At 49.7% G+C, this 13,149-nt stretch overlaps 1 protein-coding gene across 4 annotated transcripts in view; it reads left to right on the top strand.

Annotated features, from left to right (window-relative positions):
• The window catches only part of BRWD1 (bromodomain and WD repeat domain containing 1), a 2,464,655-nt gene that overhangs the window by 623,607 nt on the left and 1,827,899 nt on the right, over nucleotides 1–13,149 (top strand). The gene's annotated exons all lie outside the window — the stretch shown is intronic.

Below are 13,149 nucleotides of genomic sequence, written 5' to 3' on the forward strand. Positions count from 1 at the left end.
CGTGATGCGCAGGTTGTTGTGTCTCCATCTCGCCTCCAAGTCCTCATTCTTAGCTCTTATGATGCCCAGCCGCTTGTCCATTTGAAGCAGCTGTTCCTTAGTCTCGACTTGGAATTCGTGACACTCTGTATGTCTGTTTTCAAGAACGTCCAGGCACTTCTCATGCGACACTACCTGTGATTTGACAGTGTCCAGTTGAGATGTAAGGTGTCAAGCTTTGCGTCTATGTTTCGAAGGCTAGAACGCATGTCCAGCATAAGTGTTCTAAGATCCGGTCCCTGGTCATCCGCAGCTTGGTCCAGAGAGCTCTCCGCCCGTGTGTCTGGCTCGGCTTCTCCCTGCTTAGTGGGACGTTTGTTTTCGAAGGTAAGTTTGGGTTGCTTGGCGTCCTGCCTCCCCATAGTGATAGGTGCGCGTGGCGGTAAGTCAGGCAGAATCTCGTGACTGAAGAGAACCCGTCCGCGAGCAAATCTTGGGGTGACGAAGAATTACACCAGCAGATCGCGTACCACAGCGCAGGCCATCCCAACCGCTGCCACATGCGGGGGAGTTAGGATGATACAGGTTAGAGAGGCCACCACCAGTGATCCACTGCAGCACAGCAAGCACTAGCGGCCCTCAAAAACCTCCGCCGCTATGATCTCTGCATGAGCAGAGGAGTTCTAAGCGCCCTGCGACCTTTCTCGTGCGCTCGTGACCAGCTCCTGTTCACTTCTTCACCTATACCGGCTCTGGGTCTTGCTGCCAGTGGGAAATCAAAGCACCTCCCCCGCTGTGGGCAAATTATCCCATCCAGTACTCACAGTGTCCATGTAGCGCTCCTATCGTGTTTATACTCCCGTGCAACGATGCCAGCAGGACGGTCGACACAGCAAGGCCACCACAAACTCCACAGGGGTCCAGACCATACCCGGGGGCCAACCGCGGATTTACACAAGCCCGTAGGCCGTACGCACAAGGTTTCCACCACGCGTATCTGTAAGACAGCCTCGGGTTTGAACACCAGGCCACCCACTCTTCCTCCTCAGGCGCTGCCGAGACAACCTCTCAAAATGGCGGCCGACGCGCTGTGCAGCCGACGGCCGAACTGGGACCCAGCCAGCGCGGGTGCACGAAGATATCAGCCTTCTCCACCTTGTAACACAGCAGCGTTTACGGCCAGCGGTAAGTAGACTCCGCCACAGCCGTCCCCAATGCACCAACCTCAGTAGCCTGGCAGCAGCGTATCTCATGGCACCACGCGTGCAGAAACTGCGGTCGCTGTTCCACCTCGATTCGCTCTCAGTACCGCATACGGGATACCCGCGGCACTTCTCCTGTCCTCTGCAGCTCCTCACCAGTGGATCGACAGCCCCGCGGCAAAGTCCAGTCTGGGCACCTCTCCCACAGCAACCGAAGGCCTCGGGAGCGGCGGGCTCAAGTATCTGTTCTGCCCGCCCGCCAGCCCTCACAGCTACTAGCGGTCTCCCAGCGAAGATTTCCTTTTGTCCGCTTTCAGTCCTGCAAGGCACAGGGGTCACAGGATTCCGTAGAGCAGTTCCCCATATAAGCCACTATCACTGCATGGGGTCTGGGCGATGCGAGGGCACTCCGAAATAAAGGATAAAAGCAGGATGATGTCCCGACCGGCGGAGCACACTTAGGAAGCGGCCATTCCGCTGATCAGCAGGCCACGCCCCCCCGATAAACAGACTTAATTAAATTTAAGCCACCAAAAGTAGCAGAGATAAGCATATGGCACACATATAGCTTAATAGCATATGATAAAGCATCTTGATTACGCAGGGTGAGAACACTCAAGTAACATAGCACATAAAGCATAGGCACTGTCCGATAAGGCTTAGTAATTGCATTCTGACAGAATTGGACCCAACAAATTCCCCCATACCCGCTTGTGCTTTTTGCTGCAGCCTCGGAGACCAGAGGCTTCTGCTGCGCAAACCAATCCACACCCCTTCTCCAACACGAGAGTTTGGGCGTAGTGGACATCCATTGTGCAGCAATGTCTCGCTTTGCTACCAGAAGGACAGGGCCCATAGTGCCTTTTCAGCCCTCGTTCCACCATAGCCCTCAAACACACCATGGTAAATCAGCAGGAGAAAAGGGGGACCTATCACCCAAGGACATCCGACAACTCCTGGTCACCCCTGTCCAGTACGGACACATCATTGGACAGGTCCACACCATGTGATAAAAATGCGCTGGTTCGGTTCTCCACAGGGGACAGGCGGAATTAAGATGGGTGATTGCGCGACATAGGTGGGTTGGGGAAAGGTATGCAAAGTATAAATAGTATTTTTGTACCAGCCTTAAACGGGAGGAGATAGTAAGCTCATGAGGAGCCATCAGAGCGTCCCACCAGTACTCATCGTCCATGGGGCCCACCCAACTTTCCCAACGGGCTCTACCATGGTCCAGGAAATCAGGGGAACTAATTACAAGAGTGTGATGAATTTGGGAGATTCCCCCTCGGTTCTGGTGTCCCATAAGAAGTTTTGCCTCCAGGGTTTTAAATTCTAGGAGAGCCTCAAGTGACTGGGTATGACCGCGGAGAGCGCATCGGAGCTGAAGGTTACTTATAGAACTGGGTATGCGCCAGGTTTTACCTCTGTTGCAGGACCTTGACGGAGAGTGTAGGAAGGTAGATCCCTGACTATGGTTGCCCCCAACTTTTTGCCTGGTGTTTTACTGGTTTTCTGACTTAGTTTACCTGGGACCCTGCTATTCAGGGCCCCAGGCCTACTGCTCTCTCTGTAAAATGGATTCCATGTACCTTAGGTACATATCTAAATTGGATACTGAGTCACCTTATCAGTCCCTGTAGAGTGTACCTTAGGTACCCAGGGCATAGGTGTACCCAGGGCCTACCAGGGGCTGCAGCATGTATTATGCCACCCCTGGCTGGCCATCCAAATCTGACACAACTGGCTGCTTGACAGCTGGGGCAAGGTGGTGTAATCACCCTTTGCTTTAGATATAGTATACCTATATCTAACCCTAAAATGGACACACAGATCTCCTATCAGTCACTCCTATGGCAGGCCTTAACAATCCTGAAGGCAGAGTGCTTGGAATCGTGTGAGATGGTGCTCTGGCATGAGCTGAGCCTGTCTGCGGCTTTCGGGATCCATCCCTTAGCCGTTTCCATGATATCGCATACCATATACTCTTAAGTGCATTATAATCCTCGCGGTTATATGCCAACTCTGGTATCGCTTTATCAAAACATGTCGAGTAAGGTGTCATACGAATTGGAATACTAACCCCTCGCCAATTCTGGCGACGGGGTTAGCATTCCACCCTTCTAGAGGGACACGACATGCATGTAACCTATAACCCGGTTAAAAGTCAGACAGAGCCTTAGCATCCACAAAATGGATGCTGCCACCGAGACACAAGTCTGCCCTCCTGCTGCTGGGAGTCCTCCCAGAGCAGGAGATAAGGACAAAGGGTTTCCTGCCAGGGGCGGTGCCAGCACCGTCCCAGACAGGGTTTTGTGTATTGTAGGTAGGCAGGGCTTCAGAGGAAGGTGACTGCACGTGGCACCCCGGTGCTCACTGTGCATAGGCTGGCTTAAACCAGTTCCAGGGACACTCCAGACCCTGTGCTGGGGAAAAGCCCGCCAAGGAAGTGGGTGTAACCACCCCCCTCCTGGTCCCACCCCTAGGGCAGGACTTAGTCGTGTGCCAGCCCCCTTTTCCAAGATAAAGGTAGAGACTGGCCCCCTTCCAAAACAGATCATCTTTGGAATCAAGATACCACTTTCCACGAAAGGACTTCACGATTTCTTCCTCAAGATTCTCCCTTGTGACTAAGGAGTAGTCACCCTGCATCCGCAGGCACCATCTAAGAACACTGCGGTCTGCTGCACGTCCTTCCTCCGGAATCCAACTGCCCAGCTCGACGAGACCCGGCTTCCCTGGCACCTCTGACCTCTACCCACCTCTACAGCACAGCTGAGAACCGTGGGTGCGACGAGACCTCGAGGGACCGGCCATCGCCAAGACTGCACGACTTCTGCACAGCAAGCCCACCGAGTAATTTCCTGGTGAGTGCTTTGGGGTCCGAGAAGCCCCCACCCTGAGCAGCTCCAACACCGAAGAGCAGCCCCCCAGCATCTCCACGATCGGCGTGGGGCCCTTCTGCTTTTTGCTGCTCACCGCGTTGTTTGGCTACTAGCCCGCTGGCTTGTGGCCTTCCGAACGACGCCCGACGACAACACTGCTGCTGGTCTGGTTGCTCCAGACTGGCCCTTGCTTCCCTCCATCGGAGAAGTACCCTGGACCCTCCTGGTCCGGCTAAGACGCCATTTTAGGTCCACCGCGTGGGCCTTGCATTTGCCAAGACTTGTTGCCCAATCCCGGGTCCAGCGACGTCGACAGCAAGAACCTTCGTGGGACAGCTCGCACCTCCATCCTGGTCGCCGACAACGCCTCCTAGTCCGAGAGACTGCAGAGCCCAGCAGCGCCCACTCACCTGACTGCGGTGACTTCGCCCGGTGCCATCCTGGTGCCCACTTAATCACTGGCTAGTGATTCAAGAACTTGGTCCCCTCTGCTTTCAGGTTTTCTTCTTCCTTGATCCAGGCTTGGATCCATCGAACTTTCCTTCACTGGTCGCCTGCCAGCAACTTCCTTCTTCCAGGCTCCTGGTCCGGCAACGAGATTCCCGACGTCTTTTCAGACCTATGCAGCTGCAGCCCCTGGGCTAGGTAACTTCGGCACTTCGGTGTCCCAGCATAGCCTCACTATCCAAGGGTCAGGATCCACTGTCGTTTTCTCCCTACCAGGTCGGGTTCGCCCGTGAACACTAACTTTGCCTTTACTAGCTTCCATAGACTTTGTCCCGCATCCCGCGTGAGAGTGCACACTCTGCACCCGAGTCCCCTAGGTCTCCTAGAAGTAATCTAACGATTCCCTAGTCAAGTCCTAGCGATTCCAAAGCCTATTAGTACTGTACTTACCTGCTAGTAATCTCGCATTCCACTTTTAGAGTATATGGTTTTTCGTGCCCCTCGGGCATTTGTGTATAACGTGCTAACTTAAGTATTTTCATAAGAGTTTTGTTGTGTGCTTAGCACCCTGTCCTCATAAAGAGTACAGGGTTGTTGTGATTCTAATAAATACATTGTTTATTTTCATAACACTTGTGTGGTGTCCTTTCACTGGGTGTTCAAGGGGTAATGTGATGGTAAAACAGCTGGCTTAACACGCCCTCTAGAGTCTTAGCCTTAGACTGCTCGTATCCATGCTACTAGGATAGCTGGTCTATAAGGTTGACTTACAACCAATCATCAATAAGGGTTGTTTGGACTGATATATAGTGATCACTAGAATAGTGAACACTGCACATCAGGCCAACTTCTCACAGAGAGTATATGCTGTCCTGACCACACATCCCTCAGGCGCATGATACCGATAATGTCCCAGGGTCAAAAACCACAGAGCGCCACCACCTCACCAACCAAGCACTGTGACATAGAGGGGTTTGTTGCATAAGCTTCACCTCCCACTGCACATGCCTGAGTGCAGCCATCCATGCAAGAAACACCACTCTAGTCACCAAAGCTATGGAAGTAGAAACGGGGGCTCAATAAAGCATGGCTTGCAAGAGATGGAAAATCAGCAATTAGAGTTCCAGGTGGTAGGCGTGATCTGACCAGCCGAGATGGAACCAGTTGTGGATGATGAGCAGATGTGAGGACAGGTACTTAAATAAAGATTAGACACTCCAAGGACACAATCAAAAGGCCTGCGCTGACTGTGTGTGAGGGACAGGCGCGACCTAGAACCCCGACACAGAAAGGTCCTTGCAGCTCCATCCAATGCCCGAAACCAGACCAGGGCCAAGTGCAGGGGTAGATTCTGAAAAATTTTAAGAAATCTCAGAAGAATCATCATCTTGTACAGCATGATGCATCTCATGACATTAAGTGGAAGGGCCTGCCATTTAGTGAGATCTGCTTTAGCTTTCCGGACCACGGATTGAAGGTTAAGGGCCCAATTGCAAGGCGACCCATATGTCCAAGTATTTAAAAATAAGGAGGCAGAGAGGAATAGTGGTATGCCAATCAAAGCAGTCCCTCGCTGGTGCCAGGGAAACAACACGGATTTAGAAGGGTTCATCTGAAGGCCCTAGTCAGTTCCGAAGTGTTTTAAGTAGTTGAAGTCATCTAGGATCGCTAACAGCCGGTTTTGCAAGATAAATGAGCACTTAAATTTTTTTATATATATATCAAACCACTAATGCCAGAACTAATACACGTAATCCCGTCTAGATGATGACTTGAAACAACACAGGTCAAAACACCATCATCCAAACTCAGCAGAACTACGGCTTCCTTGGCCCTTAACATGTTTGCAGCCAATTCTTGAATATAGTGTTCATGTTCTGTACCAATTTTAAACTGTATTAGTTTGTTGTTCTCTTCACTATATCATGTCTCATTTTGCGCCATTTACACCGCAATGAGTACTTTGTGTGCTCTTATGTTTAGTATATCACTTGCATCTAATGAAATATAATACTGCTGTATGACATTAAGGTTTTCCTCAAAAATTCCTAATACAGATTGCGATATTCAACTTTTGGTTTTTTCCTTTCCTTCTTAGCTTCCTTTTGTTATTTATTTTACATTCTAGTAATTGTCTTTTAAATTGTACCTGTTGAGACACTCTTGCCTGTTAGCCCATCCCTTTTACTTATGTCAGTCCATCACCCTACCAAACATCTTCCACCTGCCCCACCCCAGGAGTAGGAGGAGCAGCTTCACAGGTTGGATTCCAGGCAGGTAGTCCGCTTCTACCGTGATTGCCCCAAATATGTCTGACTGGATGATCAGCTCTTTGTTGGATACTGCTGTGTAGGGGGTTAGAGATCAGAGATCCCTTTCTGCATCAATATGAAGCCCTCACGGTGACTTTAAAGCTTTGAAGTTTCTGGATCCAGTCTGAAGCCTGAGATTATTCTACAGGTGGGGAATCTGTAGTAGCCCCAGTATTGGAACTTTCATAGATTCCCATGCTTTTGTATCATTCCCCGTCGTCGGAATGGGAGTCTTGGTAACAAAAAATAACATAGCAGTAGGTACAAAAGAGAAAGGAAAGACCTAGGCCTCATTCCCTTTTGTAGCATACCCGCCACTTTTTGTAAAGGAGACCAAACTAATCTTCAGCCAATCAGAAGAGCCTCACCCCTTAGAACCTTCCTGAAGGAACCTCAGAGCCTCAGATTTTCTAACGCACGTTGTGCTTATGGAGTCTCCTTTGAGCTCTGCTCAATCTCTACTCTTTCAAGTGTTTTCTACAGGATTTCTCTTCAGGATTGTTGGCTGTCCCTTCCAGGATGTCTGATAAGGAGAAGAAGAAGGCCTTTTTCAAGCCATGTTCCACCTGTGGCAAGAAAAGATTGTTGAGGACAGGCATAAAGATTGTATATATTGCCTGTATCCTGATCATAAGGCTGCGGACTGCAAGTTCTGCTGCACCTTTTCTACCAAGACCCTCCGGGACCGTGAGGGTAGACTTCTCACCTGGCTCCAGAAACTGAAGTCCAGAAAAGACAGTCTCCAGTGACAGTGAAGAGTCTTCTTCAGCCTCATCTTCAAGAAGGTCAGTCAAAAGGGTAGGGCTTCCCCTTCCCCTTCACCTTCTGTGGAGCGTCAATCTAAGGCCTCAAAAAAGACCCCCAGAGAGTCTGAGAGCCAGGGTCCGGTCGAATCTCCTCACCACGGTCTAAAGGCGAGGGAGGGACCATCTGCACCATCTTCTGGGATGAAGACTGCTCCAGCCTTCAAAAAACCATCTTCTCAGTCTTCTGAGAAGTCAGACAGGAGTTCCAAGTCGTTGACGACACAGCTGAAGGCTCCGTCGACGAAGGTGTTGAAGTCCAAAGTTAAAGTGGTACAGTCGACGGGCTTGTCGACGGTAAGATCTGCGTCGACAGGATCGTCGACGGAGTCGTCGACGATGGTGACCGCAACGTCGACGAGGATGTCGACAGGAACATCGGCGACGACAAAGGTTTCGTCGACGGCAGCGACGACGAGGGTTTTGTCGACGGTGGTGAGGACGACGGTGTCGTCGACGAGTTCGTCGACGACAACACTGACGACGACGATAGCAGGAGTGTCGACGGTCTCGGCTGTCGACAACGCCCATCTCGTCGTCGATAGTTCGTTCGTCGACGTTATATACTCCTTGGACGACGATACTGTCATCGACGGAAAGGATCACTATTTCTATGAGACGGATTACACCAGACATGACGTCTCCAAGGAGGGTTACCCCCTTGCCTCCAGCTCTGCTGTTAGAGGAGGATGATGACGACTCCGATGATGAGGATCAGGACTCATATGGATATGCACAGAGTCCATCCCAACTTCTAGTAAAATGTCAAGAGACTGATTCCGAAGGAGAGTTATGTTATGTTATGTTATTGTTTTTTTGTTGTGCGCACAGAGTACCTGCAGGAATGTGCATATCAACATTCTGCTCAGCCACATGAGTATACGAGGCAAGAGATGGTATCTGTTCCATCTTCTCTCTTGCAGGATCTCCATAACATGCTGCAGGATTACAAATCCAGATGTTCACAGCCTGCTTCTATTCCGACTACTCAAGCCCTGCCTGTCCCTACGACCCTTGCGATGTTCTCTCTAGAGTTGCCGGCTCAGGTGATGTCTCAGCCGCAAACATCGGTTACGCAAGTAACTTCAATACCACTGGACATTCACGATGATTCCTCAGATGAGGATCAAAACTTTGATGGCAGGCCTAATCAAGTCTTGGGACGAGTACGTCATCCCGGACCCGGCTTCGCCATGTCCTGATCCGGTGGACTCCCCTCCAGTGGATATTGGGGGGGTTCCATAAGTTGATGGAAAGGGCATCTAGCAGATTCAAGCTACCAATGCCTTCTGTTGCCACCGAGTGTTTTCTATATGACTTTAAAGAGCCATATAAGAAGGTTACTAGATCTATCCCTATTTTTCAGCATGTTTGGGAGGAAGGCCTTAAAGCAATGAAGAACCCAGCTACGGTGGTACCTGTGCCTGGAAAGAAATATAAGGCGCCCGAGGATTGTCCGGTGTCTTTGACGAGACACCCAAAGCGGACTCTGTGATTTCACAGGCTGCACAGAGGAAATCACGCAATCCGTCAGCTCCTTTGACTACTCCTCCAGATAAGGAAGGCAGGAGGTTAGACAACGCTGGGAAGAGATTTTCTTCAATGGCTAGTCTTTTGGTGCGGGCAGCAAATGCCTTGGCGATATTAGGCAGGTTTGATCGCCAACTATGGTGTGACATTTCGCCTCATTTGGATCAACTGCCTCAAGAAACAAAAGGTGATGCGAAGAAAATTTTACAAGAAGGGGAAGCAACGTCAATGGAGATAATCGATTGTGCTATGGACATCGCCACAACAGCCTTTCGATCGCTAGCTGGTGCAGCAGTTCTTCGTCACCAGGGATGGCTCAGGGCGACTTGGTTCAGACCTGAAATCCAGAATAAGATCCTGGATCTACCTTTTGATGGCGAGGCATTGTTTGGGAAGCATATCGATGACACTCTCCAAGATATCAAGAAGGATACCGAGACGGCTACGTTTCTGGGTACACTTCAGTACCGAAAAGCTCCGTTTAGAGGTGCAAGGGGTAAGAGTACCACGTACAGAGGCTCATACCAGCAGCAACGGTGCTCATCGTACGGATCAGGGATACAGCAATACCGCCAGCCTTATCAGCAAAGACAAGGACAGACCTCGAATTTCTCTCGATCGAATAATAGAGGAAAACAGAATCGCCAAGGACGTGATATACGTCCAAGAGACAATAGCGGCATCCCGGCTCTTCCTACTGTGCCCCCCTCCACAAGATCATCGGTAGGAGGCAGGGTATCTCAATACCTACAGAACTGGTCCAAGATAACATCGGACCTTTGGGTGCTAAACATCATTCGAAAGGGCCATACTTTGGAATTCACACAAATCCCACCATCCAAGCCCCCGGCCGCCATCCCATCAAAACAGCTGCGTCTCCTGCGGCTCGAAGTTCATAAGATGCTCCTGAAGGGTGCTGTAGAGCCGGTCCCCTCCTCTCAAAGAGGGGAAGGATTCTATTCCAGGTTCTTCCTGGTAAGGAAGACGCCAGTGAAATGGCGCCCCATTTTAGATCTCAGGGAGCTTAACACCTATCTCATTCCCCTATCCTTCCGGATGGTCTCGCTTCAAGACATACTACGTCACATCCGTCCAGGGGATTTCATGGCCACGCTCGATCTCGAAGATGCGTATTTTCACATACCTATTCACCCTGCACACAGAAGGTTTCTATGGTTTACAGTAGCCAAGAGCCACTTTCAATTCAGGGTTTTACCCTTTGGGCTTCGCTCAGCCCCAAGAATCTTCACCAAGGTGCTGGCACCGGTGGCAGCGTTTCTGCGGAAGAATCACTTTCAGGACTTCCCTTACCTGGACGACTGGTTGCTGAAGGCTCCGTCCAGGGAGGTTGCGAGGGAAGCAGTCAACTTGTGTACAAACCTTTTTCAGAATCTGGGTCTTACTCTCAACAAGGAGAAGTCATCTCTGGCTCCGTCCAGGACTGCACGCTTCCTTGGGGCTATTTTGGGCTCAAATCTCAACAAAGCTTTCCCAACCTTAGAAAGACAGGAAAAAATGCGAACATGGCAATGGTCTTAAGAAAAAGAAGGTATCTTTTAGTACGCCGTTACAAATCCCTTCTGGAAGTGATCTCCTCATGCATCCCTCTAATTTCTTACTGCAGATTGAGGGTGCGTCCTCTTCAGGAACAGCTGGACAATCAGTGGAAGCAAATTCACGGTTCATTCATCGACAAAGTGACGATCACCTCGGCAATGAAAAAAGCTGCCTTGTGGTGGACGAACAGGAAAACTTATCCCAAGGTCTATCCTTCGTAAGTGATCCGTCTCCTCAGGTTGTGACGATCTTCATGTCAGCGGACATTGGTCACCCCAGCACGTCTTCTTCACTTCAATCCCTTGAACTCAGGGCTATCAAGCTGGCTCTTCAAGCATTTCTCCCTCGTCTGAGAGGTTCGAAGGTTCTCATCCGGACGGACAAAACCACGGCCATGCATTACATAAACAAAGAAGGAGGAACCAGTTCTCTCCGGTTGTCTCAGGAAGCTCAAGAAATCTGGGAATGGGCTATACTTCACGAGATTTCGCTACAAGCGGAACATCTGCTGGGGATCCTAAACGAAAATGCCGACAGACTAAGCAGGCTATCCTCAGTCAGTCACGAGTGGCAACTCAACCAAATGGCTCTGGACGAGATTTTCCAACAGTGGGGCAAGCCTTTGATAGATCTATTTGCCACTCCGACCAACAAGAAATGCCGGTCTTATGCAAGCAGGCTTCACCATCGAGGATCATTGGGGAATGCGCTTTCGATAGCCTGGTCAGGGGCATTTGTTTACGTCTTTCCCCCTCTTCAATGATCCCGAGGCTTATCAGGAAGATCAAAGTGGAACCATGCAATATGATCTTGATAGCTCCTGCTTGGCCGAGACAGTTTTGGTTCACGGAACTTCATCTGTTTTCACTCGTCCCTCCTCTTCCCTTGCGGGCCATTCCGGACCTTCTCACGATGTCCCAGAGGCAGATTTGGCATCCGGATCCAGCTTCATTGCACCTGACAGCATGGCTCCTGAGCAGCGAGAATTCATGAACCTTCCCATCTCGAATGAAATAAAACAGGTTCTCTCCCAACCTAGAACCCCTTCCATGAATAAGACTTATCGTCTTAAATGGAGAAGATTTTGCATTTGGTGCAGGGAAGAAGGCGTTAATCCTTTCTCTTCTCAACCTCATTAACTTCTGCCTTATCTTTTGTCCTTAGCCAAGACTGGACTGGCGCATTCATCCATAAAGGTCCACTTAGCGGCAATTTCTAGATACAGACATTCAGCATCGGGACCTTCTCTCTGGTCTTCAAGAATAATTAAACAGTTTCTCAAAGGATTGTTTAGAGTTTATCCCCTAGTGAGGCCTCTGCCTCCTACTTGGCAGCTTAATCTGGTTCTCGCACAACTTATGAAGGACCCATTTGAGTCTATACATCGGACGGACATGAAATTCCTTTCATGGAAATTGACTCTTCTTCTTGCCCTCACATCGGCAAGACGCATTGGGGAGCTACAGGCTCTTACGATTCAGGAGCCGTTTCTCCAATTCAAGAGTGTTGGAAATGGGGGTTGCCCAAATCTCAAGGGGGTAGCATGGCATCAAGCGGGCAGGCCAAACTTCGAGGACATGTGAAGCATTCACGCAGTACACACAGACGACCCACCAATCACACTACAAAAGAGTCACGACACCACCTTTGGTTGGAAAAAGATTAAATTTAGTTATGTCTCCAACCTGCAAGGTAAAAAGAAATAGAATAGTGGTAGTCACAACAAGGTGCCAACTGGCACCAGAGCCAAGTACTTTATAGGGAATTATTTACATGGGACAAAAAGGGGTTGAGTCCAAAGTCCATGCTGAAATAAAGAAAAATTGTGATTAAATAACAGTAGACCTGGGGCCAATCTGGCGGGGCCAACTCAGGCTCTCATCCTTAGGGGGTTGGCTGAAATTGTAAGTTGCAACATTAGCATAACTATACATCATGCACAATAACGCCAACCCAACCCCTGTAAAAGAAAACATCAGGGCATCATAGTAAATCCCAACATACAGGAACACCTGCAATAAATCGGCACAGAGATATCAAACATCAGGCAGGAAGCATTAATGTGCATTGGCATCAGTAACATCAACAACAGGGGTATCCTTAAACATTTCCTATCACCTGATCACTGTGCAGGAATAAACATTTTACTAGGGCATGACTAACCATTTCACCAGGCAGGGATGAGCCTCTCTTTATATAAAGCAACCCTAGAAGTATATCCCTGTAAGAATCTATGCGACATTTCAGTAGGGTGGAAAGAACAACCTGCCATCAGAGGGAAAACAGCTCATCCGAGTGCTCCACAGTCAATTCCGTACTTATTAACCCTTTTCTCATGGGCAAGAATCAACAGGCAGTAACAGACCCCTAGTCAGGGGCTAACTTCCATGGCATGCAGCCTTTAACTGTCCTCACCCATGTTCTAGGTACTTGG

This window comes from Lissotriton helveticus, chromosome 8, assembly GCF_964261635.1.
Source record: "Lissotriton helveticus chromosome 8, aLisHel1.1, whole genome shotgun sequence".
Taxonomy (NCBI): domain Eukaryota; kingdom Metazoa; phylum Chordata; class Amphibia; order Caudata; family Salamandridae; genus Lissotriton; species Lissotriton helveticus.